The sequence below is a fragment of the Falco biarmicus genome, chromosome Z (genome assembly GCF_023638135.1).
Source record: "Falco biarmicus isolate bFalBia1 chromosome Z, bFalBia1.pri, whole genome shotgun sequence".
NCBI lineage: Eukaryota > Metazoa > Chordata > Aves > Falconiformes > Falconidae > Falco > Falco biarmicus.
The window spans coordinates 36,330,546-36,357,972 of NC_079311.1; positions in this window are offsets into that span (position 1 = coordinate 36,330,546).

A 27,427-nucleotide genomic window follows, 5' to 3' on the forward strand; every position below is an offset into this window, starting at 1 on the left:
AATGCATCCACCAGCTTTACCTGGATACTACGTACCAGCCAGACAGTTCAGAAAACAAAGTACCTGTACCACCACCAGCTTCTTCCAGTTCTGTAACAGATACATCATGTCTGCTATATGAAAAAGTGTGATGAAACAACCTACAGAATTTAACTGAGCATCCAAATCTAGAAATCCAGGTTCTGCAGCTCTAGAACAAGATTACTGGTTCTTTTTAGAGCCTGATAGCTACATTGCAGGCCTGTGCAGCTCTTGGGAAGGAAGTAATCTGGAAGATAGGCAGGTTCATCACAAAGACCACAAGAGATCACAGGGATTATTTAGTTCCAACATTTCTCCAACAGCCACAATTTTTCTGGGAAGATGGGATAAACTAGCTCTTAAACTGATAAATCAAGTGACTCCAAGGCATTGCAAGGTCAGTTCAAGTATCTTTGCTTCTAATTAAGCTCACCTAACTTCTCTGTTGAATTCTAACTTCCAGCATTTTGAGATATCATATGAAAAAGGACAGACATAGCCCTCACAAGACTTTCCATACCTAACCACATTTGGTTGCAATAAACTGCTGTGCCAGCTTGTAATAAAATTCTGTAATTTGATATAGTATCTCCACATATCATCAGCATCTAATTCCTGTTACTTAAGCTCTGATCTTGAAAATAGTTATGACTATTAAGATAATACTGTAACTTCAGAAACATCAAGCTTATTTAAATAAATGACACCACCCTTATGATGATTTCAGAATTGCCATGTCAGCAACAGAAAGCCAATATGGCAAAACACCATGAAGGAAAATTGATGATCACTAAATCCGTCTTAGATTAATACTACTTTAACAAAAAAGATTTTCCCCTCATATTCACTGGAGTTTATATTGAAAAATTTAACTAGAAAATTACCTTAATTTCTGAAGTATTATGTTTACAATGCTATTTTCTCGCAGATATTTTTGTGATGGAAATTAAAACTTGAGTGAAAATAGGGGAAAATGAGAACAAAATAGGGGAAAATGAGAACTAGGTGAACAGTTAACCAAATTAGCTTGCAAAGACATACAGCTTCTTCCTTAAAATGTCTAATATAATTGCAAAATATCAGTTTATGAGAAGATTGTATTCAATTCCAACAGTTGGACTGCCTGATTAAAGACTCACTTGTACTTTTTTCCTGAAATGAAAAAAAGTTGTAATCATTTCTTTTGTTTTTAAGAACTCGAAAAAGGTAAATAAAATATTTCAGATGTTACTTTCAAGATGACTAATCACTCAATCTATAAGAAAAAAGTGTCATCAGATAAAACTGGAGGGTCTACTACTAAAAAAATAATATTTTTCTAAGAACAATTAGTTTAAAGAAAATCCAAAGAAAATGTAGTTCATTAAACTTGATGGTATTTTGATGGAAACAGCTCAAATTCAGACCCCAAAACTTAGGTCGATGAGACTGAATATTCAGGACCTGATTTTTATAGAGTAGTTTTGGGCAAAATTGACAGAAACTGTCAAATATACAGCTTTGTTATTTTCTTCTGAACAGTGTGACATTTCAAGAAAGAAGCAATATCAGTATCACAAAACATGCGCAATATTTAGCCTGAGTTAATACAGTCTGAAATCAACACAACACTTTTTTTTTTTTTTTTTTTTTTTTTTTTAATTGGTAATTGTGTGGTATTCACAACACAAAGACTTGGTAGGAACAGCTCCTCATTAAAAGTTTCTACACTGGTTCAGAGATTCTGTAAAATCTAGCTTTAGTTTGTATAAATAAAGTAGTTCTTGCTACAAAATAGAGGTCAAACATACCTTTTTTTTTTAAACCTTTTACAATAGAAGGATTATCTTATCATTTTATTCTTTACGTAAGAACACTTAAATGACTGAAACACAAGGAGGGCAACCATGCCAAATTTTATGCAATTCTATTAACTTAAGCAGAGTTCTAACCTTGACATAATGTTTTACTACTTGGAGAGAAACCTGTCTGCAGCTCTGCCTGAAGTTCTTTAAATCCTCAGAGGTGAATTATGCCAAACTTACTGGAGTAACTTGTATTACCCTGATATTGAACAGTTTTCATTTTCAACAGTGGACTAGAAGATTAGCAGATCTTATAAAGGCTGCAGAGATTCAGCATTCATTAGAAAAACAAACCAAACAAACCCCAAAAAACACTCCACCTTTTTTCCCTACAATTGGTAGTAGCTGGATTTATTATAGGAACTTTTTTACATTTACTATATTACAGCAGTTATTTTTACTAACTTTTTTTTTTTTCTGGCAGGAAACCATGATGTTATTTATTTATATTCCTAGTCAATGTTAACCTAACTATAAAGTAAATTATGTGAGCTATTTCAGAAACACTGAAGTGGCAAAATGCTACGATAGAAACTATAGTAAAATGTCCCCTTTTTAATCATCCAAATCAGACTTGTCAGTATCAGCATAGTTAGAGCAAAATCATTCTTGTGTATGAGAGCCATTCAAGGGAATAGAAAACACAATATTTGGAATCTGAAGTGCTAAATAAGAGATAAAACTTTATCACTCTGTATTAAAACTTCCTATTCTCTGACAAGGAGATGTACTTTCTCTCTAAAAGAGCAGAAAAGCCTGAAAAAGCCACAAGTTTCTGTAAGAAAAAGTCATTATAGTTCACAAAAATTTCTCAGAAGGCAACAAGGTAATCTCCTTTTTGCTGCTTTTCTTCCCCCCTCTTTCCAGGACAGAAACATACTGGCTCTTAAATATGTCATGGAGCTTCTGTGTAGTAGATTTCAACTCTTAAATCTCCATTTTGCAGTAAGATATTATCAGGTAGCATACAGCTTCACATACTGGAAAAAAATTGCTTGCTTTCTGGAGCTTACAATCCACCTACATCCCACAGTAAGCACTGTGAAAAGACAATAAGATAGAAAAGTGGTTTATTGCCATGACTGTGGTAAATCCAAAGCTATTACTTTCCAGACACCTGAACCATATACTTAGGTAAGGCAGAGTAGAGAACAACCAACCAAAGGAGTCGCTACTTACTGTATGGTCATTAACATAGCACGTGCATTTATTTTAAAGTGATGTATGAGCAGGGTTTATTTACTCTGTAACCATAAAGCTCAGTAAAGCTGATTACAATTTGAAGAGTAATTCTAAACTATTGAATTCTCAGTAGCTATATATGTCACCTTAATTATGTTCTATGGACCACTAACAGAATAACAAAGCACCTCTTCTCAACTGATATAAATGGTTATAGTTGAAAAAAAGAAAGCTTAGCTAGTCCATTCTACTCTTTATAATAACTGAGCACTTCACAGCTGAAAAAGTTCCCAGAGTCAGGTATCCTCATCTTTGCTACCTGTTTAAGCATTCCTTTAGACCTGAAAAGAGTGAGTGAAAATATACTCTAGCAAGGATTTTAACAGTTCCCTTTAGAATTTGCTATTACATTTCATAAGCTAGCAGGTTTGTTCCCTGTTGATCAGATGGCCGTGAAAGCAGATAAGAACCTGGAAACCAAAAGACCAGACTGTTCATTTCACACAAAGGAATGCTTTGACTACTGAGTCATCATCTACCAGTGTGCATTAAGTATCTTACCTCACCATTGTTTAAAATAGCTCTTTCAGTGATCAAGGCAAGTAGGCATGTTCTTGCCCTTTTCAAACTGTTAAAAAAAAAAAAGTCAAGCAGACTCATCTTGTGGTTGGCAAGGAAACAACAATAGGTTTCCAACACTCCTTCCCCTAGAGAAAGCAAGTTCTTTCATTTCTACCAGTTGCCAACAAGAAATGTACCACAGGTGGCTGCTCTCGTACATATGCTGTTAGCGCCGCTTGTTTGTATATTCACTAGAATGAGTGACACACCTGGGTCTCGTCATGTGCATACCCAGGGAGTTAGTGCCATCAGCCTGAAGAAATCATACACCTGGCTTAATATTAATGAAAAATGTACAAAATTCACTGCATTGAGATGAGATCCTGTGGGGCTCTCTGCTTCAATTCATGGCACACTCATCTGTGTGCTAGGCAGTTTATATTTCTGTAATTGATATGACATTCCAGCTGACTTAAAAATCAAAATTTATTTCACTAGGATACCAAGCTATCAGAACTGATGAATTAGAAACAATTTTCATTTGTTTAGCTATTTCAGAAAGTACCATAAAAGACAACACTGTAGGATGAAAATTTATGTTCTCAGGAAAGCAGAGAAAGACATACCACTATTTTGATTCCAAGTGCCTCAAGGTAATTTAAAAAAAACACAACACACCGTTATTTTGAAGAGGTATAAATATTCCACAGGAGTGTTAATTTAGGGTCTAGTACAATTTTCACCTTAATAGAAGACACTATACACAAACAGAAGATTGGCAGGCTCAAGTAACTAGAAACAAAACTAAACCAGAAACTCAAACTGTAATTTTTTTCAATGTCTTGGAAAAGAACAAAGCAGAGATGGTGTTCTCCATACAGGTCTGTAGCTTTGAATAAAGGATGAGGCACAGCTGTGCCTTTACTTTATTTGATCTTTGCTTTGCAGTGAAGATTGGAAGTTTAATATTGTTGTAGTCACCTGCTGGAGTGGAGGGGAAGAAATTCTCTTTAGCATTGAGTGACCTTTTTCCTAGGGTATGTTTGGTAAAACATACTGAAAGAACAACTTAGCTACCTTGGAGAGATATGCCTCAACACAAGGAAACACAAAAGAATGCAAGGAAAACTTGGAGATGGAAATTCTGGTAAGGTACTTCTGGTTTTCCACATGCAAGATGAAATTCCAAGCCTAAATGAGGAACTTGCTTGGCCTATCATGCTGCAGATTTGCTTGTAAATGTCCAGTTCTGCCAGAGCACTTGCATGAGCTGCATTGCCCTTTTAGACATCAGCAGTACAGATGGCTTTATAACACTTTTACCCCACACTGGGAACCTCTTGAGGACCAATCCTGCACTTTTAGTTGATTAACAGCCCAGCTCTTTCAAAGAGAGAAGTGCCTGGCCTCCTACCTTCAGATGCAACTAAACAGTCAGTGTTATACCAGAACTTAAATTGGCAGTACCAAAACAAATGTTGGATTCTAGGCTATTTGCCCCTACCAAGAATGCAGATCTAAGGTCAGCACTTGCCAGCAGCCCCTGCTGGGTTAGACTTACAGGTAACAACACTGTAAACAGTTCAAACTTAGTTTTGCTGTCCTTTCCAAGCCACAGCTTATATTAGCTTATTTACATTTATTGACTTACTCTCCTACACAAGACCAGTAGCTTTATCATTATAGAGGGTACAGCTTATCCTGTGTAGAAGACCTTCTACAACCCATTTAAGCTAAAGCCATTATCTTCTGTTTATCTGAACACTAATTCCATCCTAAAGTTTACCATTCATTGCAAACAGATGGCTTAGACACAGCTACAAGGCTTGTGTTGATGCTATGCTTAAACTAGCAGCTCCTTCTGAATGCAGCTGTCCAGTAGCTGACAGAAGATCCTAAATCAAACCCATGAACCCAGCATCAGGCCAGGCCCCCATACGGTGCTGGCCTGATGATTATCTATCAAAGACATAAATGTAAGAGGACAATGTTGGAAGCATTATCTGTAAAAACAAGCTTAACTTACCTAGAGGTTGACTTAGAGCCAGGCTTAATGTGACTCACAGACTGTACTGGAGTATAGAAACATCATTTACACCTGTGCCTCCTTTTCTAAGTTTAATACTAACAGAGCTATGCTGTTGTAATGAGCTGAGAGCCAGACTGTTAACTATGTCATTCATTTGCTGTGAGCACCATTCGATAAAAGACACTTTAAAGAAAATACTGGAAAATAATTCCTCTTGTTACAGGGTGCTGGGATCTGTTCTGTAAAACAGATAAAGAATGAAACTGTTTCTATCTGTATTTAATTAAGAGATGCAGCACCTGGAAGAAAGGAGCACAAAGGCAGATAGTGAAATGTTCTTAAGCAAAACTGGGAGACCACACAGGGGTAGCTTTATGTACAACTCTCTCATTTTGATTATGTCTCTGTGGATCTCTTCTTGGGATGTCAACTACCCTTCTCAGGACTCAAACTCTCCAGGCGTACAGGACATAAAGATTTAGATTATGACCTCATTAAATGTCCCACCCTTTTGCTTTTGGCTGTGTTCCTTAACGCACCAGGAACTTAAAGATTAGCTATGTTGTGTGTAATGATAAACAACTGATATGCTTGTGAGAGTCCATGATCAAATACTCAACAGGTTTCGGAGGATTACAGAGATGTTTCCTTGGAGGAAACTTGCACAAGGATATTTGTGCAACAAAATCCATTTGTCAGATTTGCTGGATTTCTAAGGCAATTCAGAGGGTGAAAATGAGATGGTACTATCTCAATAGACGTAGATTTTGCAAGCCATTTATAAGCATTCTTCAGTGCATCAAAGAACAACAGTTGCAAGCGTTATTGCTGGCATAGCTATAGGGAGACTCCTCTGCCACATGAATTACAAAAAGGAATTATTCTCTACCTCAGATCAAATCTCTGTGTGTGCACTGGAAAAAAACTGTCCAGGTTACATCTAGGCAACTCTGCTGACCTACTTGTTCCAGACACTGGTTATCCAATAAGTCTACTCAAATGTCTGGCCAGCAGTTGGCAAGCATGGTAGAGTTGCCATATTTCACTGAGACACAGACAGAGAATACTGGAAAGATGTTTTTACATCCTGACAGTTGTCAGCTTTCCTGACCCTATCCTCAATCTATTCTCAATCCACTAGTTTGTATGCCCCTGTGTAGTGGGGTGCAGAAGTTAATAAGAAACATTCTCCTTCATAGTATGGTAAATAGCATTAAGAAAATGTGTCTCAGGATGTAGTAGTCTTTCCTACATATCCAGATATCTGATTGTTTTTTCACATCACCTGAGTAGACCATAGAGGGATGTACCCTACTGTGCCCAACAAAGTCCTGCAAATTTCAGTAGCAGCTATAAGCTGCAGGGAAAAATGCAAAATTTTGGGGGTATGCTAACTGCATTCAAAGCTTCATCTTACAAAACAGTATGTTTTGAGTGATTTCATAGATAATGATACAACAGAAAAACTGTGTATGCATTTTTCTAACTAATGAAAAGACAATTATGTAAGTTTTTCAGAGGACAACTGGGAACCTTGTAGCTAATTTTTTTCCACTTGTGGAAATATGAACAATCCTGGGCCCTGGCAAAAAAAAGTACACTATTAGTATGAGCTTTCATATTCTATAGCCTTCTATTGAATATGTTCTGAGTAGCTACTATGTAAACAAAGAACACAACACTATTTCTTGCATTGGAATAAAAGGAGGCATACCAGATTCTCTGAGCTAGAAAAGCACAGCTAAAACATCTTTGCTATGCAATTTCCCCCTTTTCACAGACACCCTCTGTCTTCCTGCTCCAAGCCCCAAATCACCTGACTTCTAAGCAGGTTGGTTCCTGGCAGCTGTGCATACTTTGGTGGTACCTGCTGTGTCTGATGGTTTCTTGCTGACTTCTTCAATCAATCAATGTCAAACCTGAAAGCACAACATGTGCTCTCTTCGGGCATCCAATTGGTCTGAAATGGTACATTTGTGAAACAAAGAAAGCTCTTCAATATGAGGCCTGGGAAGACAGGAACACGTACAGGGTGTCATCAATCAATGAGTTCTCCTGCAGGTACATCATCATTTGTCAGAATGTCCATTTTCCTGAAAGCGGTTCCAGGGCTTAAAAATGAAACTAAATACATTCTGAAAACAAGATTACTTATGAGTATTTTTCTCTCTCTTAAATAATGTGATAGTCATATTTCATATGCGCCACTATTTTAATAGCACAAACTAATTTAATTTTGTCTAGAAAGTGGGGGAAGGGTTATGCAGCTAAACTATCCAAAGGTCCATTCCTATATCCAGAGTTCCACAGCACATGTCAGTGAGGAGAAAAGCTTTTATCATTGGTGGTTTTAAGAAGTCTTTTTTGTTGTACAAATAGTTTGCCAAAGACCTGCTTCTTCTAGGACATTCTCAGTTATGAACGTACTATGAAGAAAATCCTGAGCATCTGAGAGAGCCTCAGAAGGCCAAACCTTGCTAACGTACCAGTCTGCTTTAACCCACTTCAGGAGAAGACATGAATGAATTCAAGAAAAGGTATTAGACCATGGTTTGCATTGTCTGGTGTCATGTTAAGAAGTGGGATTTCCTCAAACCCTTTTTATTTGATTAGCCCAAGAAAGATGAGATGCTTGCATCCAACCAGCCTGTCCGCTACCTGCATTTTGACAGTCCACCATATCAGACAGACCTACTCAGTGACCTTCTGACAGTGTCACTGAGTCAAATCCCTTATAACAACCACCCAAATCTCCAGAGACTTATACAAAATGAACTTCAGTGGAAGATTTTTATTGTACAAAATCCAAGTTTGTGACAGAATAAGGTTCGAGGATTGCCAGTGATAATACACTGACTGCAAAACAAGCTTGAACCAACATACTTAAAAACAGCTGGCATTAAGTTAGCCACAAAATAAAGCTCTTTCCCAACAGGCATCCCTATGGGGCAGAAGACAGGTTCAGCTTGTCAACTGATCCCAGAAGTTAAGATGGAGTCTTCCCAAAATTCTCTCTTATGCTCACTTTTTAGACTTCATACTACGTTGCATATTCATTTATCATACACAGGATTGGTTAAAAGTTTCTAGCTTCTCATGTAAATTTGTATGCATCCTCAAATAGTACTACTGAAGTTCTTTACTAATTACACATGCTCCTCAAGTGGGGTTTTGCCCTCTTTCAAGCCACTATTTCAGTTGGAGGTCGTGATCTGTCACTACCACAATTATCTTTGTCCTATTTTCAACTCATTTTCTCTTGATGTCAGTGGATTGCAACACCTTATCAGCCTGTCTCCTCTTATAGCCAGAACTTTCCATGCTTGAAGGCTTCTTTCTAGATAATGGGTTTTCTTTTCACCATTTGTTCTTCGTCACTTATCCTTCTCAAGGCTGACTCCCTTGATTAGAAGTCTCTTAATTCATAACAGCTTTAGAGAGTGGGTCAGCTTGACCAAACTTTGTGCACAGATATAATTAAACACTAAATCAGAGTGTGGTAATTCAGAGGTTTAGACAACAATTCCCCCTCCTTCCCCCTCTTTGGACTTATTTCAGTCCAGGACTAGTTCATTTTCTTTACATTTAGGTGGAGCTTGAGTGACTCTAGTCATATATTTTGTTGTTATTGATTGATATTGCATGTCCAGTGAGGTGTAGTAGTACCTTGGAAGCAGGTAACTTGGGGATGGAGGTGTGCGTTGGTATTACAGTGTAATTATTTCATCTGAGGAAAGTAATTTCACCACAATGGTTGGCTCAGCAGTGGACATCTTATGGATTCTTCACGTGATAACTGCTGTGCAGTTTATCAGCTGTGTGGTACCATCCAGTTCCCATTCCTGCAGGAGCACAGCAGAGCCCGGCCACGGGGTCTCCACTCCGCTCCAGCCTCCGTGACTCCCATCAGCAGGTGCTGAGCTGGCAGGGTGTGCTGCTCAGGGAGCCGTGGGGATGTAGATTCCGTGCATGCCAACCATCCTGAAAGCAACAGCCGTATTTTACCCTAACAAGCTTTCTTTAATACTACACTTCTGTTAGGTTCCAGTTTTCTCTAATTCCCCCTCTCAAAGTAATTTTTCCACATCTGGCAACCTCTAGCTCAGACTCATTTCTGTGAGTACATGTATAGAAAGATGGCATAAGCTCCTTTATGGACCCCAAATTTCCTTGCAAGGTGTCACTGTAATCTGTGCAACTGAAATGAAAATGAAGGACTCTTACACAAAGGACTATTATTTTTCCATAGGAATCTTTCCTAGCTCCTCTTTGTCATCTTCTGGATGAGAAGTAAAGCACAGCTTTTCCTTCTTGGCTGCCTGCAGCATTACTCTGAAGTACCAGAGAACAGCAATTAGATCATGTCTACGTGGAAACTTTTAATCAGACTGAAACTGGGTCAAAAACAATAACTGTACTCCGCAGCAGTCTTCCTGTTTCAAAGCTCAATTTGCAACTGCTTTTTTTATTCCTATCATGCTGCAAAATCAACATTTAAAAATTTGTGTTACAGAGTTAACTTGTGTGTTGAACAGACACTTTACAGTGAATACAACAGGTCAGCTGAGAAGAAAAAAAATCATACATTTAATGTGTGCATTTCTGAATTTCAAAATCAGAGGTAATAAATAGAATAAAAACTATTTTTTGATTGGGGGATATAGATATAGCATCTGGGGCCTGGCCTGGGACCTGGATACAGAAGGCAGAATTGTTTTCTGATCCTTTTGTTTTGCTTTAACCACAATGTCACCAAAATCGGGAATAAGAAAACTCCTTAACACCAATGTGGTATTAAGAAGCAGGCATTCCTTTATTGCAGTGCTGGATGCATGGGGAATCACACCCCTAATGTGTATGCCATATGTTTCATTCAAACAAAATTATACAGTCCACACTTATGATTACGCATTACATTTCTTGGAAAAATCATACATACTCATTCAACAGGTGATACTATATTAATTAAACATTGCACATGCTCCTTACAGGTATTTGAGTCTTCTAAGGGGCCTCAAACAATAGTTGACCCTATAGTTACAGCTGACCGATCACTGAACCTTAATTTAGTTTCCTTACACGGAGAGCCAAAGGAGAGTCCAAGTTTGTTTCGTTGGTTACCTATACAGCCTTCTCCTCATTGACTAAATTTTAAATGACTTTTATGTAAACATGGTTGGTTAGCAATAATAAAATAATAAAACAATAAAAAAATAAAAGTGATTACCCTGAAACAAACAATACAGTTGCAAAGATAAAACAGACTATAAAAGAAATAGTTACAAAACTGAAACAGGCTAAACTACTTGGTGACAATAAGGAGAAGGTTACTTTACTGCAGAAATTTATTAGTTTAGTTTTGGCTCTTAATACATCTGATTCTATAGAGATCTCTTCCCCCAGTTTAGTGTGCTGATGGTGACAAGTCAGTATAGGCTTTCACTGAGATGTTCCCTCAAAGCCCTGGTTCAGCCAGATCCACCGTGCTTTGTTTATCACCACAGGTTTTCAGCATCACTATTGCTCTCAAGTTTAGTTAAATACTTTTATTTTCTACATCAGAACACATAGATCAGTCTGAACAAAACTGTAGCAAAACAATTCCAGCGTTGAGGGACAAATCTTCCCACACAACATTGCTGTCTATAAAAAGAAAACTTCCTTTCCAGCCCCCAAGATAGATCTTTCCCTTTACAGCATATGAGGGAGGGAACATAAAAGCAGTCCATCTAGACATGGAAGGGAACACAGGCTGGAGACATGGAGCTTGCACCCCTCTTTCGACTACTTGTCAGCCAACTGCTGGAGGAGAGAGCCCACAAAAGAAGCTAGTAACTCTTTCCTTAACAGTCTAGAAACACCTTCTCACCTTATTACCAAGGGTTCAGGGATCATATTGTAGCCAAAACAAAAAAGAAATGCCTGAAAAACATGCACTTTTTTCTCAGGCACCTTCCTGCCATATGTAGCAGCATGGTGCAGAAAAATCAAATTAAACAGGAAACCTACCTCTAATGTGCCATAACACCTTTCATCCACCTCACTTGTAGATACGAAATGGGTAAGCTTTTTTTCTGGCCTAATTTACCACATGCCACTGTCTACTCTTGTTATGAATTTGCGGGTTTCATTCTTGTATGTTCTCCTTTTCTGCAAAAATCCTGAATGTTGCCAGGGCAGGATAACAGAAGAATCACACATCTCAATCATCCTCAGTATTCTATTGCTCTTTACACAGAAAAGCAGAAATTAATCAGCTATTACAGCTCCCATGAGGGTATGAATATCTATTACAGCAAACCCCGCTTACTGTGGTACTACCCAGTTAGAGGCTGAAATATTCTTTTTTAAAAGAGATCTTGTTAGGCATAAGTGCTGGTACTCTCAGGCCCATCAAATTCCATTACGAACTTACTAGCACAACACAGGGCCCTGGATGACAAACCATCCTTAGTTTGAGAAGAATACAAATGGAATAACATGACAGAGAAAGCCACAACAATAGTCTTGCTCGGACTCCAATGGTACCAATTAATATAACAAGGCCTAGTAATAAACAGAACGAAGAGAGAAATCTGCTGTTTATCTGACATATGTAATCTTTCACTCTGATAGGACAATAACTACATGGCAATTTATTGTAGGATTTTTTCTTTATCTTAACTTCCCTGCCAATCAGAGTTTGTACTGTGACTTTTGGTTGTATTTTAAAATAAAGCTGGATCATCTTGATTAAATTTTTGCAGTATTTAGAAGGACAGTTCCTAGAAAACTCAGTGAAAACAAAGACCTGTATGTGATAGAAAAATACAGCAATATTTGAATGAATTCTGTCTAGGTGAGAAAGTAAGCATAGTGAAAATGAAACTGAAGGCTTTGTTACTTTTATTAGGCAGAATTATCTCAGCAAAAAGTATACGCCTTTAATTTATAAAAATAATTTTTTGTCAAGTTCAGAAGGAGCAGTACAGCACACTGGATGTTTCAGACTACAATAGTTCTCATACAAGGTTCAACAATACATCCAAGAGTAAAGGAATTCTTTCCTCTCCTACAGAATACTCACTAAGTCAATGTATTAAATTGATACATAGCAGATGCTTGAGTCACTTGTACAGTATCAGGAACAATTAATTTTGGACAAACGATTTTAAAAATAAATCCAGCATTCCAATATTATCCTCCCTGCTATATCACATTTACTCAGCTTCTCTCACTTTGAATTTGCACTAGCCTTTGCAGATTTCCTCTGAAGTTGAGCAGTGAGCTTCTTTGTTGTTATACTAATAGTGATTGCCTTAAAAGTCACTTAATTGACTACACCTGTAACATAATTTTTAGCTGCCATTGCTAAAGATCCCAGAGAGATGGCAGTCTGATTTTAATAAGCAACATTGACCTGGCAATTCACCAAGTGACAAGAATAAATGGATAAGGTGAAAAAATGCAACCCAGAAGTCAGAAGGAATATTTATGTACACAGAAACAGAAATTCCAGTTTATAATTATGTGGTTCTATTTTACCCATTACTGACATCTTGAAGCTCATGAATTTCAATGTGCCCTCCTTTTTTGAAGGGCACTGCAATAGAAATGGTATTTAATTTGAAATTTGTTTTTCTCTGTCAGGGCATAGGACTTACAAACTGCAGGGGATTCAGCTGAATCTCTGAACAAAGATTGTTGCTGGATTTTATCATAATATTGATAATGACATTGACAGGATGTAAAAATCAGTTGGATAATGAAGAAATTGAACTTATAAGAATTTATAGTTTGCCTCCTGAGGAAGCTTTCATGTAGCCTCCAAAAAGATTCATATCTGTCCATGACTATGTACTCTGTCCTGAAAAAAAGAAAGGTCCAAGGAAAATGCCTTTAACACTATGAAAAGAGTAAAAGGGTACTAAGAGAATGAGAAATGGGAAAACAAGTGGGAAGACAGCAAAACAACAACAAAGAAAAGCTTGGAAAAGGAACGGAAATGTTTATACAGGCACAGGAAAGTGAAAATGATGTGGCTTTTAGAATGAGGACAGAGACATTGGGAAGTAAGCACATATGAAAGGAAGGTTTAAAATCAGGAGGGAAACAAAAAGTGGTGATGAAGAGCATGAAAAGCACGGTGGGAAAAGTGAGGAAAAGGTGCTCAGTATGTAAGCTGTAAAGAATCATATCCTAGAAGGGTACCACTTATCCCACAGCAAGCACTTAACCATTTTGTAGAATGATTTAGCTTATCTGTCAAAAGAGCATAAGTTATAGGTACACAAAGAAATAAAGACCCGACCAACAATTTAATATCAGACTGAAAATTCATTGCTGGCCCACATTAAATACACCTGAAACTCAATGCATGCACATCTTGGAAAGTTAAACCAGAAAAAATATTTCTACTTGCTGTTATATTAATATTTTTATTACTATACAAGAATTACAGCAGATTAAACTCCAGAAACTGCATAGAGTATTTAGCTCCCATGGAGTTTATCTCAGTTTGGCGATGGCCTGTGCTTTACAGACTTTGGAATCGTCAGCTCTAGGACTGGTGGAGAGATATTGCACTTCTATTGCTTCCAGTTTTTAGAGGAGAAGTGGATGAGCTAGTTACAAATTTCTAAGAAATATAAGACTAACAACATTAGCATCACCCAAAAGAGTAAGTTTAAAAGACTGCATTCTGCTGTCAGACTTTTTTCCCCAGAATGAAGCAAAATACCATATTCATAAGATGACCTCTGAAGCCTTCCAGCTAACAGGTAGAAACTGGCTGAAAATTTTCAAGTAGGACATTGGCAGGATTGCTTCAACTGGATTTATATTTTCATTCATTCATTTAGTGATTTTTTGCAGCTTCTGTTTGCTGATGATTGTCTTCTCTAGTACCTGTTTATTTTTCCTTAACATTTATTTATTATGAAAGGAAAGAAGGAATCATTCCTTCCAAGTGCCCTGCTTTGCCATGAGACTATACAGAAAACCCAAAACATATGCAGTGCTTTCATGAGTAATTCAAAACGGATTCTATTAACCTCAAAAAGGAGCAGTTGCCTAAAGAAGGTCATAAACCCTTACTTACTTGCAGAACTTACAAGAACCACAGCAGAAAGAATACTAGGTAGTCACTTTAATACTCCCTGATAAGACAAAAGGAGGGTAATAAAAGACTTTCAACTGCTGTTAGTAATGGCAGGAATTTTATGCAGTGTTCTAAAGGAATGAAAAAAACCCATGTTTTTGATGATAAACACATAAATGATTTTACGTAACCAAAGTACCACTAAATACAATGAAACACCAGTAAAACCCTTGCACAAAACAATTTTCAGTAGTGAGCTATGCTCCGGGATGCCCCAAAATCTTGGACATCAAAAATCAGACACCCTAAAAAGTGTTATTGATCTAAACATGGCTGTGAAGCCCACTTAATATGTAAGAAATAGAGCATTTAAAATAATTCATCATCTTTGAAAATTATGATCTATTTAAAATTAAATATAAGATATGTCTAAAAATGGTTAAAAGCATTCTCAGAAAAGAGATTTGTAATAGCATAGAAGATGGATATCTGCATTGTTGAAGTGTGAAGGATAATAACAAATGTGAAAGATTATTCCTAAACTAATACCTATAACTTCTGGAAATTATGAATTTAAGTAATGATCAAAAGACATTTTACTATGTTGAGTAACAAATTTATAGTGAAGTGGAGAATTCCCGTGTTTCTGTTCCACAGCAGTGCTGGTTGTCATCTTAAAGCTACATCTAGAATAAAAAAAGTACATTTATGATTGCCAAAATTCAGTTCACTTCCTTAAAAAAGTAATTGGATTCTCCATAATTTCTGTTTTTCTGATCCTCTTATGAAAAGATAGTAAAGGAAATGCCCAATTCAACAATAGAAGGAAGGGGAAACCTTGTTATGAGCAGCCAACATATCAGAGAGACTGCAATATACAATCGTCATGCAAGAGAGTAAGTTATCACAATTTGATTGATTACCCACTCAATCACTTCCTTAAACTCAACAGTACAATAATTTGTTATCAAAGAAACATGTCTATATTCATATTCTGAAGAGCAGGAAGCCTTGGATAACCATTCAAACTAGCCCAGAACTTGATGCACAATGTGGCTATTGCCGCAGTAGCTGGAGATCCAGCTACTCCAGCTGGAGCTGCAACTGTGCAGCCAAGCTACAAACCCTGGTAAAAGAAAACGAACATAGACCTTTGTTCCCCAAGGCACCTCTAACATTCCTTGGCTGAAGGGAACTCAGCTGAAAATTTTGCAGTAGATTTGCGCTTGTCTGTTAAAATGTGCCTTATTAAAGTATTTTACAAAGCAAGAGTAGTATAGCCTGCTCATTTTCAAGATAGCAAGATGAGAAATTTTAGTTGTAATATGTAGGAAAAAAAATTTGCTTTACCTTACAACAGGTTTTGGAACTGTCTCCCACACGCCCATTTTGTGATCAGCCCATATTGCCACACAACCACCCCTGAGCCTGAGGACACCCAGCAAAACCCACGCAGGGGGCTACTATGCAAGAACACAGTTGCTCTGGAGATCAGTAATACACAGAAGTGCTACTTAGAAAAAATACCAGTGGATACCCGCCCACCCCGCTAGGGAGCCTTTGACCTACACCAAAATTATGTAATTTCAGCAGAAGCCAACATATTCCTGCCTATCATTTTTGTCTTAGCACCCACAGAACACCATTTCTCTAACTCACATGTGTGCAGAATCCCAGAAGGGCTAAGGTTAGAGGGGACCTTTGGAGCTCGTCTCCTCCAACCTGCTTGAGCTGAGCAGGGGGCTTGGAACAGATGGACCTAGAGTGCGTTGCCCAGGACCATGTCCACAAGCTTTTGAAGATCTCCAAGGATGGAAACTCCACCAACCTCTCTGGGCAGCCTGTGCCAGTGCTCAGCCACCCTCCCAGTAAAAGAGTGTTTCCCAATGGTCATACGGAACCTCTTGTGTTTCAGGTTGTGCCCATCGCCTCTTTCCCTGTCATGGAAAGAGCCTGGCTCCATCTTCTTTGCACCCTCCCCCCAGGCATATAAAGACATCAGTAATAAGATTCCCTTGAGCCTTCTCTTCTACGGGCTGAACAGTCCCAGCTCTCTTAGCCTTTCCTCATAAGACAGAGACATGCTCCACACCCTTTATCGCCTTAGTAGTCTTTTGCCAGACTCTCTCCAGTAGCTCCATCTCTCTCTTGTAGTGGGCCACCCAGAACTGGGCACTGTACTCCCCATGGGGCCTCGCCAGTGCCAAATAAACCACCTTCCTCCGCCTGCTGGCAACGCTTCTCCTCATGCAGCCCAGGACACCGTCAGGTTTCTTTGTCACCAGAGCACAGTGCCGGCCTACGTTCCATTTGGCGGCCACCAGAACCCCCAGGCCTTTTCTGCAAAGCTGATGTGCAGCCTATTGGCCCACAGCATAAACTGGTGCATGAGGTTGTTCCTTCCCAGAGGCAGGACTTTGCACTTGTTGTGAAACTTCATGAGGTTCCTGTCAGGCCATTTCTCCAGCCTGTAAGGCCCAACACGGTGGCAGCCTGGCTTTCTGGTGTTCCACCTGCTCCTCCCAGTTTTGTATCATCAGCAGACTCACTGCAGGTACACCCTACCCCATCATCCAGATCATTAACAAAGGATGGACCCAGTAGCGAGCCCTGGGGTACGCTGCTAGTTACTGACTTCCAGACAGACTTAGTGCAAGTGATCATCTGCCAGTTTTCAGCCTCCCTCACTGTCTGCTCATCCAGCCCATACTTCATCAGCTTCTCCGTGGGCATGTCGCCTGTCTATGGCGAGACAGTTTCCAAACCTTCAGTGAAGTCAGGCGAGACAACATCCACTGCCCGTCCCTCCTCTACCAAGCCAGTCATTTCATCATAGAAGGTTACAAGGTTGGTCAAGCAAGACTCCCCCTTGGTGAACCCATCCTGACTACTCCTGACCACCTTCTCTTCCTTCATGTACCAGGAAACGGTTCCCAGGATGAGCTGCTCCATCACCTCTCTAGGGATCAAGATGAGATTGACCTACCTGTACTTTGCTGGGTCCTCTTTCTTTCCATTCTTGAAGAGTGGCACTTGGTTTCCTCCAGTCCTCAGGCACTTCTTTCATCACCGTAGTCATTCAAACGTCATCAGGAGAGGCCTTGCAATGATATGAGCCAGCTCCCTCAGCACCTGTGGGTTCATCTCAGCAGGGTCCATGCACTTACGCCTGCCCAGTTTGCTCAAGCATTCCCTGATCCGATCCTCTTCCACCAAGGTAAACCTTTGTTGTTCCAGGCTTTCCCCCTGCTCTCTGAGACCTGGGATTCAGGAAGGCCAGGCTTGCATTTGGTGCCTCAGCCTTTTCCGTGTCCCGTGTCACCAGCTCTCCTGCCCTGTTGAGCAGGTGGGCCCATAGTTTCCCTAGCCTTCCTTTTGTCACCTAGGTATTTATAGAAGCCCTTCTTGTTGCCTTATATGTCCCCCACCAGCTCCAATTCCAGCTGGGCTTTGGCTTCCCTAACCTCATCCCTGCATGCTCAGACACTGTCACTGTATTTCTCCCAGCTTACCTGACCCCACTTCCACCTTCTGAATGCTTCCTTGTTGGGACTGAGTTCAGCCAGGAGCTGCTTCTTCATCCACACAGGCCTGACATTTTTGACTGACTACCCGTTCGTTGGGATGATCCATGGGTATTCACTAGCTTTCCTGGGCCCCTCTTCCTTCCATGGTTTCATCCCATGGAACTCCCTGAAGCACACCTTTGAAGAAGCCAAAGTCTGTTCTCCTGCAGTCGAGGGCTGTGACGTGGTTTTGCCTCCCTCCTCTCCTGAACTGCACCATCTCATGGCCACTGCAACCAAGGTTCCCTCTAGCCTTCACATTCCCCAGTGAGACCATCCTTCTTGCCGAGTATTTAATACAGCAGTGCTGCTCTCCCTGTTGGCTTCTCTATCAGCTAGGTCAGGAAACTGTCACTGGTGCCCTCCATGGGCAATCAGTCGTCCTGTTTTGTTTATGTCCTGCTTGGTTTTCCTTTCCGGTAAACGTCACGGCAGTTGAAGTTCCCCACGAGGATCGGGTTCTCTGAATGTGAGGCTACTCTCATCTGTCTGCGTAGGACCTCATCTGCACGGTCTACCGTCGGGTAGTCCAGATCCTTTGCCTGAAGGCATATCTGGATCTTCCAACTCTGAGGGCAGCGAGCCTATTTTGTAGTTGTAAGCCCTTAGGCAGGGCAGAGCCTTTGTCTTCATGCCTGAAGCCACCAGCTTCCACCCTTTGCCTTCTTCAGAGGCTGCACTTACACTAGAATCTGACACTGCCACACCTCGATAGCGGTTGGCGTCCAGGGCTTTTCAAGCTGTTGCACCTCAGAGAAGATCCTTGTCTATCTCCTGGTCATCTTCTCTGATGCTGTGCAGACTGCTCACCTCCTTCCATAGCTCCTCCACTTGGAGGCACAGCTCCCCCAAGATGGCACACCTCCTGCAGGACAGAGGGGCACCTGTCCTGGTGTGTAAGACAGAGGCCCCAGGCACTCCCTACAGCCTGGGGCTTGGGAGGACACTTCTGCCATCTGAAGCTCTGCCTGCGTCAAAGCCTCTGCCCTGGCAGGGACAGCTGCTGCAGCACTTGCTGGGGAAAGTGCCCTGTGGCATGTAACCACTGTACCTGGTGCTGTCTGCACTGGCACAGACCCAGCCGAGGCCTCCTCCTTCGTGCCTTCCCACAGCAGCTGCTGTACCTGCCAGCTGTGCTCTAGGCCTGGCTCTTACGTAGCCTTCTCCCAGGCACTGACCAAAAGGTGCCTGACCCTCCCTAACCAGGGGGATCCTGCAACGGATGCTGCAGGCGCTCCGGCTCAAGGGCAGCTGACCACACTCGTGAGAAGCTGCCAGAGCCTCCTCACGTGTAACTGCTTGGTTTGACATTGTGGGACAGAAGTATGGTCTCAGTAAAGTGAAAGGTGAGGTGCCATTGACGCCAAAGAGAAAAAACAATTGAATCTTAATAACATGCATTAATTCTTCATAGGGTCATGGGAAAGCAGGTATTGTATAATTTCTCATCTGTGGGAACCGATGCTCCTCAGGCACTTTGATTGGAAGCAATGAACGGGGTTATCAAAACTTGAGGAATGCAGGGACAACCCACGCTAGCTGTTTGCTAAGAATTCTCAGCATGTTTTCCGGATTTTGTAGCAAGGAGTGGAAAAGCAAGAAAATGCACTGGACTAAGCCACAGCGCTATGTCTTAAACGGCCATATTTAGTACAAGTATTTGAGAAGCTAAGAACATCTGAGTCACCGGTGGAGACTGCCGTAGTGAGCGGACGGAGAGAAGTGATCTGGATCCAGAATGAGTAACTTCTTCATTCCCCAGCAGCAGAGGAAACCCAGACCCCAGGCTAAAGCATACCAGTCACAGCTGCTTGGGGTTGCTGGCAACCGCAACGAAAACATGTCTGACCGTAGATCCTTAGACCCATGGGCCAGACACAAATAAAATAACTCTGGCTTGCAAAAGAGAATATCTAATGGTGGAGAAAACCTCTGAATACCAATGTGTGGCTGAAAAGACAAAGTCTTATCTCCATGCCGTAGAATTCTCTGTTTAGCTCTTCCGTACTGACTTAGAACATCCAGAAACAGGCAGCCCCAGTGCAACAGCTGAATGCGGTCTCTTTCCCGAAGAAGAGGCACTTTTCCATTCCTAGGGCAGCAGCACAAATTCATCACAGAACCTCCAAAATCTTCACACTAGTTATGCTGTATATAATTAGGTAGAAGTACCGGGGGGAAAGCTGGTACCATAAGGAGCACTAGTAAGATAGTACTTTCATGGTAATTTCAGGTAGACGAGGGAATACTTAAATCACACGAAGAACCAGTGCTTTGCTTTTTTGCTCTACATTCTTTCAGTTATTGATGCACCAGCTCCAAGCTTCAGAACTGGGAAAGAAAGAAAAAGTACTTTTTAGCCATTACAGAGTCTGTAGGATGACACGGGTGCTAAGAACAGCGTAGACAAGACATGGAAGTATATAACTTTGTATGGCAACATTATGAAGAACTATATGCTGTGCTGACAGCACATGGTGTGAATTATCTTGTTACTATACAGAAAAAAATCATCTGATTAGCCTACAGAGTATTCACTGATTTGAGCTGATTGAGCTGCTGCGTGCAAAGCAATTAGTAAAAACATTCCATACGCTACTTGTTTTCCACAGCCAACAAGTAAATTGGTGTCACCAATCCCCTTCAGCTATAGCTGTATTTATTACATACAAGTTCTAGTTTTTAAAGGAATACACTACATTCTCGTATATACTCATCCTATATCTTGCATACGGCAAGCCGTAAGACATAGCTAGGGATTTATAAGACCTAGTTAGATCTTATAACCCTTGAATTAAAATTCTGTAGTTTACTGTACCTGTCTTCATAGGGAAAAATTTCAGACGGCTCAAGTGCTGCCTTTGTTTGGGAAGTAACCAAAAGTTCGGTTTATCCTTGCTGAATTTCCTGTGCTCAAGAGCAAGAAATACTGGGGCGAGGTGCTGCGAAAATGTGTATTTTAAGGAGTGGTTCCTTGTTCCGTGGGCTATTCATCCCCAAATCCTAAGTTAAGGGAAATCATTACACCACAGAGGAAAAATTGTTTTGGCTGACATTTAATCTAAGACTGATGTGTAAGTGATAGTAATAAAGGAATCCTGCACCACGTTAATTTAATGTTTCATCAGCTTTCAAACAAGAGCCACATTCTGATTTTCAGTTTGGGTTTTAATATGAATTCAGAAGCGCTCTATGGTGGATTTAGCATTAACCGGTTTTGTTAAAGACTCTGCTGATAGAATGTCTTGAGAAATATAGTCTCAAGTCACACATATAGTAAAGAAGAGTGTAGATTACGGGTAAACCAATGGGGTAAGCAGCGAGGCTCTAGAGTGGCGCAAAAGGTGTGTAAATAACTGGATGCACACAGGCAAGCAGCTGAGCTGCTCATGGTAAACTTTCTGTCTGGACCCCAGATTACGACTCCTGTTAAGCTCTCCCTCCTGGGAAAAGTTGCAACTGCAAAACAATTTGCTGACTGCATTTCACCCCAGAGTTCTGTTCTGAGAGGTGTGACAGAATTGTTTAATTTCATGAGATCAGACTATCAAATGATATGAATTGCTGCAGTTCTTATCATTAACTTTAAAGAGAGCAGGGGACTTCACAGAAGTCAAGAATCTATTCTTTCTGCTGAACTGTAAGACCACCTCAAGGACTTGAGTTCTGCATCTCTCTAAGGCATATCTTCAGGCATATGCAGTGTATATTCCCAAATCCTAAATCTGCTTGTCTTGTAAATGGAATTCAAGCACCTGCCTACGATGTTTCCTTCAATAACAGAAAGAGGTAGCAAATTTGGGGATTGCCAATGAAGACTTCCTCAATATTTCTGAAGAATTTTGCACGTAAGAAGGAGAAAGTTAGCTTGAGGAGGTACTCAGATGTTCAAAAGTGTTATTCATTACTCAAGGAAGAAGTTAATCCTGGACTGCCACTTCAACAAGAAGTTCTGGGTCAGAACTGGTGCTGTTACTCAAAGGTGCTGTTTAATTTTCATTGTGTTTACCTTCCTCTTAGTGCTGCCTGCTTACTGAAACATCACAGCCAAGTACTAAGACAACATGGGGGAGTTACCTACAGGATTTTCCCATTTCTTTCTTCTTCTTCAATTTTAGCTGTAACAAAATCAAAGCAGGATTGCCTGCCCCGGTTTCACAGCTGACACCACCAGCCACTTGCAAGCCTTACTGAATCAATACTCTCTCTCCAAGACAGCACCACTTGGTCTCCTGTACATGGGTTTTTTCCCGGTCCTGCAAACTGAGAAGGTTGCTACAAGGTCTGTGAAAGCAGAGCACCATGAAGTGGAAGGTGCAAGTTTACAGCTCTATAGTGCCAGTAGGATGATTTAGCAACATGTAGTGACCTAACCTTGGCAATGAAAAACAGCTCCTTTGAAAGAGAGAGCTATAGACACGCACATTTATTATACACACACACACATATTTACTGGGATATCTGTCTTTTCTACTAACTTGCAATATGGCACACTACATAATTGCCCATTGAGGGGAAAGTAAGTGCTCCTAAAAGGTATTGCACATACCTTTGGAATCCTGCTTTTTTTTCCCTGCATGACATACATCTTCGACATTATGCATGATCTTTGTTTTAAGGGGACATTCCCTTTTTAATTCTGTAATAGAAGGAGATTCCTTGGTATAAGGAGATGTGTTAAAATACTAGGTATTCTTAAAAAGGCAGATCTGGTTTTCTGAACTTGTTTTCTAGAATATTTGACAAATTACCTCAACTAGTTTACGTGACATGCAAACAACACACACTTGCGTCATCCATGTTTTTCATCAATCCTATTTCTGATCAATATAGGTTGCAGTGCCAGGGAATCATTCATGTGAGTCCATACATGCGCAAGTGGCTAAGTGTTGAACAATTGTGTTTTCAGGTAGTTAGTGATATAAACCTAGTCACACATGTGGATTCGAATACGTTGGAAAATGGGGGGAAAGTGTCTAAGGCGATTTGCTGAAGATATTGTGAGGTTTGTAGGTGCTTCCATTGCATTCAGCTTTTTTTTTTTTTTTGCCTTTTTTTTTTTTTTTTAATTAGCTTCCCATTCAAAGAAGCATTTCCAGCCAACAAAATGTAACAGTTGCTTCTAAGCTGGCTTGTTACCACTCTAAGCAAAAATAAAAATAAAAAATACTCTGGATCTAGAGAGATCTGAAACTATCTAGTCATTTCTTTATAGTAATCGAAGGCAAATGAAATGGTAAGAACTAACAGAAAAAGACCAGAGAGCAAGACAATTGTACTACCATATGCATCCCGGTTGCACCTGCGTCTTGAATCCTGCATGCATGCAGATATGATGATTTGATGTCAAAAGGATACTTTAGAAATGAAAAGGTACAAAGGAGAGCAACTGGAATTATTGGAGTTGTGGGAAAATGTCCATATAAAGGGAAGTTAAATAGACGACGACTTCCTAGCCTGAAAAAGGGGCAGCTGGGGAAGACTATGACAGGTCTACAAAGTCCTGAAGGAGAGAAGAATGATGAAGGTTCTTCTTCAGGAAGTCTATGGTCACTATGTGAAATTCACTGCTACAAGATGCTGAGGATCTCGGATTATAGGAAGGCTAATCATCGGTTAGGTAAGTGAATGGTAGAGAAACAGAGAGGTATTAAACTGATTGAACATCACTACACCTCCCAGCTCAAGGAGTGCTGAAGCAGAGATTGCTAGAAACTAGAATTCTGCTCTTAAAATACTCTGTGGGCTCCCATTTTGCAGTTTTTCCTCTGTGAGCACTGAGAAGCAGGGAGTTCAGGTACTGTTGTTCCTGTGGATTAGCCTGACTTAGGCTTTGGCCGTGAGCCCACACATAGATGCCTTGGATAAATCCGCTCCTCACTTTGAGGAGAAAGTTAAATTGCATTGGGAAAAACGTGATCTGACAGGGGCAACTAAAGAGGATGATTCCCGGGGGAAAAAAACTGTAAAAGTACCTCTCACAACAAATTTGGCAACATTTGAAGCATTAGGAAGGAGGTTTGGGGGTTTTTTAGTGGTATTTCAGGACAAAATAGCAGACATGCCTTTATTGGTAGAACAATGTGAAACCAAGGTGCCTGGCTGGAATTAGAGAAATTATTGTTGCTGATGCTGAGTAACAGCATACAAAATCCAGACTGCTGTATCCTGTGTGTATAATAAAAATATGGGATCATCTTATGCTAGATGGTGGGTTTTGTTCAGCAGTAATTAAATTGCTTTAAAAGTGTTCTAAACATTGCTTTTTTCAATGATTTTTTTTTTTTTTTTCCTTTTTTAATGAAACCAGGCTAAAAGAAATGAAAGTACAAGATCTGGACCACTCAGTATGAGGACAGAACACAGAAACCCTCTCTTGAGTCCCAAATAAAGAAACATTACGTGTATTCGTGTTCATCAATTTGGAAAATGACTTGGAAATGAAATATTGCCAGTTAATGGCTGGTTGCCCCAGGTTCCAGGAAAACTAAAAAGTAACTTTGCAATGTAAGTACCTCATGTCTTCATAAGCGGTCAAAACCCGTCATGTGGTCCAACTGGAATGTCGAGTGCTACTCACAACATTCACTAGGGTAAGGGATCCTGCATCATGCCGGAGTCAGAAGACTGTTTTTCAGAAGTCACTCGTGTCAGTACCAGTCTCATGAGAACAGGAAGCTATAAAATGGCACATACGTTTGGCAGCAGAGGGAGGAGATTTTTTAAAAAGCATTAAAATATGATCAGGGAGCATTTACAAGAAAATAATTTCCAGTTGCATACCTAGAAATATTGATAGGTTCTCAACTCGTTTCAAAAACCATCATATTAGTTAGACTGGAGAGCTATCCTACAACATCGTTTAGCTAGGAGACCATAGGATTTTATTTTACCTCCTTGTAGAAACAGTCACTTAAAATTAGATTCTTTCACAGAGAATCTTGCTCATCTTATTGTTGCTCTCCAAAAGTGCAGAGAGAAGAAAAGACAAAGCCTCTCCTGAGCTCGGTTTCCCTCCATAGCGGAGTTCTTCAGTGACAAATGACCTGTCAGGTGAGATCGGCAGAGAGATCGTTTTTGCACCGATTGCTTCAGCCCTCTGAGAGTCTAAACTTCTTATTAACAAGCTGACATAATCCTGGAAATGAATAAGGGGTTATAAAGTAGTTAGATAATTACAGGTATTTGAGCTTTCTAACTCACAGGAAGATGAGGTAACAAACTGGCACTTCTTAAATTAGGCCCTTACGTGAGAGCGGGTGGGGTGGGTGAAAGAGCAATGTGCAGTGACTGCGAAGCTTTCTCTGGTTTTGGTGTCATTTGAAAATCGGAATGAAGAGCACGGTTTGAGAGGACCTATTGCTGTGAAAATGGTAGGTGCCATTGGAAGTGAAAATAGAATTTAAAAAGACCGTCCGGCAGAAACAAGAAAAAGCAATACAAGTTCACAAACAATGGGCACCAAGGAAATGAACTGCAAGGCAGGTCTATCAGCCCTGTCTTTACCTCCAAGGAAAAGTCTTGCCTCCAGTTCTGCTGGCTTCCCCGCCTCCACCCTCTCCAGCCTTCCTGAGCTCTCTCAGATTTGTGTCGACCATCACTCCTTTGTGTGTTATTTCTTGAAATCAGACAGGATTCCACAGTCCCTAGCTCTAAAACCTCGAAGTAGCTCTGCAAAGCTCCTACTGCGCTTTGGGCCCCTATAAAACACTACTCCTAGCAGCAAGAACAACATTCAGGGAAAGCTTAGAGTGGAGCAACAATATTTATTGTGATAATCGCTAATATCCAGTAACAGCAGAGCTTTTCATCTCTTTTAATTCCTTTCTCAATATGTCTTTCCACTCCATATCCTCTGGTTTTAACTCGGAAGTAGTACCATCGAATCAGCTTCAGCATTGCAGAGGGAGCCGGAACAAAATCAAGTTGGAAAGGCAGGCGGTTAAACAAATAGATAAACCTCATAGACATGGGCAATGTCTGTGCCCCACTGACAAAGAACTATTCAACAGTATTTTTAGAACTAAAGCCCTGAACTATTTCTATAGCAACTAAGAATTTGGTCTAGAAATCACATATTCCACTGTTCCTTTTTTTTTTTTTTTTTAATTGCTGTTAAAAATATAGCATTAAAAACTCATTTGAAGGTTAGAGAAGTAAATGACTGAAAGCTTTAACAACATGCTGATTATTACTATGCTGCATTTGAGAGCTGTCAATAAGAGGCTGATTTCTTTTGAAATTATCCTATTTTATTACAGCTTTAGGCTTCAAGGATTTTGCAAGATTGTGCTTGTCAGCCACTTGCCACACATGAAGCATGGTGCCTTGAAAGCAGATTATAATTAGTTGGGTATCAGAGGTGACTTGTGCAGTAGAGTTTTAAACAGGTATGCTGATCCCCCTTCTTATGTCACCGAGGAAGAAGTGTCATTTCTAGAGGCTTTGACTTTTGAAAGGTTTTGAGCACTTACACAAGGCTAATGAAAGGTATCCTCGTTGTAATTCACACAAAGGAAAGGAGTCATGGTGTTGTTCGTGCAACAGAACGACATCGGCAGTCTGTCTTAAGTGCTGCTGCTTAAGGCAGGAAGAGAAGGGAAAAGCGTGGCTGATGACTTCAGCCTCAGTTTGGATGACACTTTTAAAGCCATGTTAATAACTCCCTGGACTCCTCTGCAGTATGATTTCAAAGGTACTTGGCCAACAAAACTACCTCGATTGCCATGTTTTCCTCATTCTGAAAATCCTCTCAAGAGCTAAACAAAAGTTTTGATGAATTGTTCTAGTCTTCCGTTTGAAATTTCTACGGTCCCCCTACAAATGCTGCGCAAACTGCTAGACCAAACTTCTGACAAAGTGAAAACATGAAACACTCCGAGGTGTCATTCCTCTCCAGGGCTGGTTCTTCGGGAAGGAAGATCAGCCAGCCTGTTCACACTGCTCTCAGCAGAAAAAGGCTTATTCCTCACCACACCAAAGACCTTCTAGAGAGCGTACATGCACAATTCACCACCCACTCCAAAGGTGCTGTATTATGCATAAGTTGGTGGTGTAGCTAACTAATTTCTGTACTGTGCTTCTCCGCCTGAATGATTTTCAGTGTCTCAGGCATTCATAATTTGGGATTTCACACTTTTTTAAA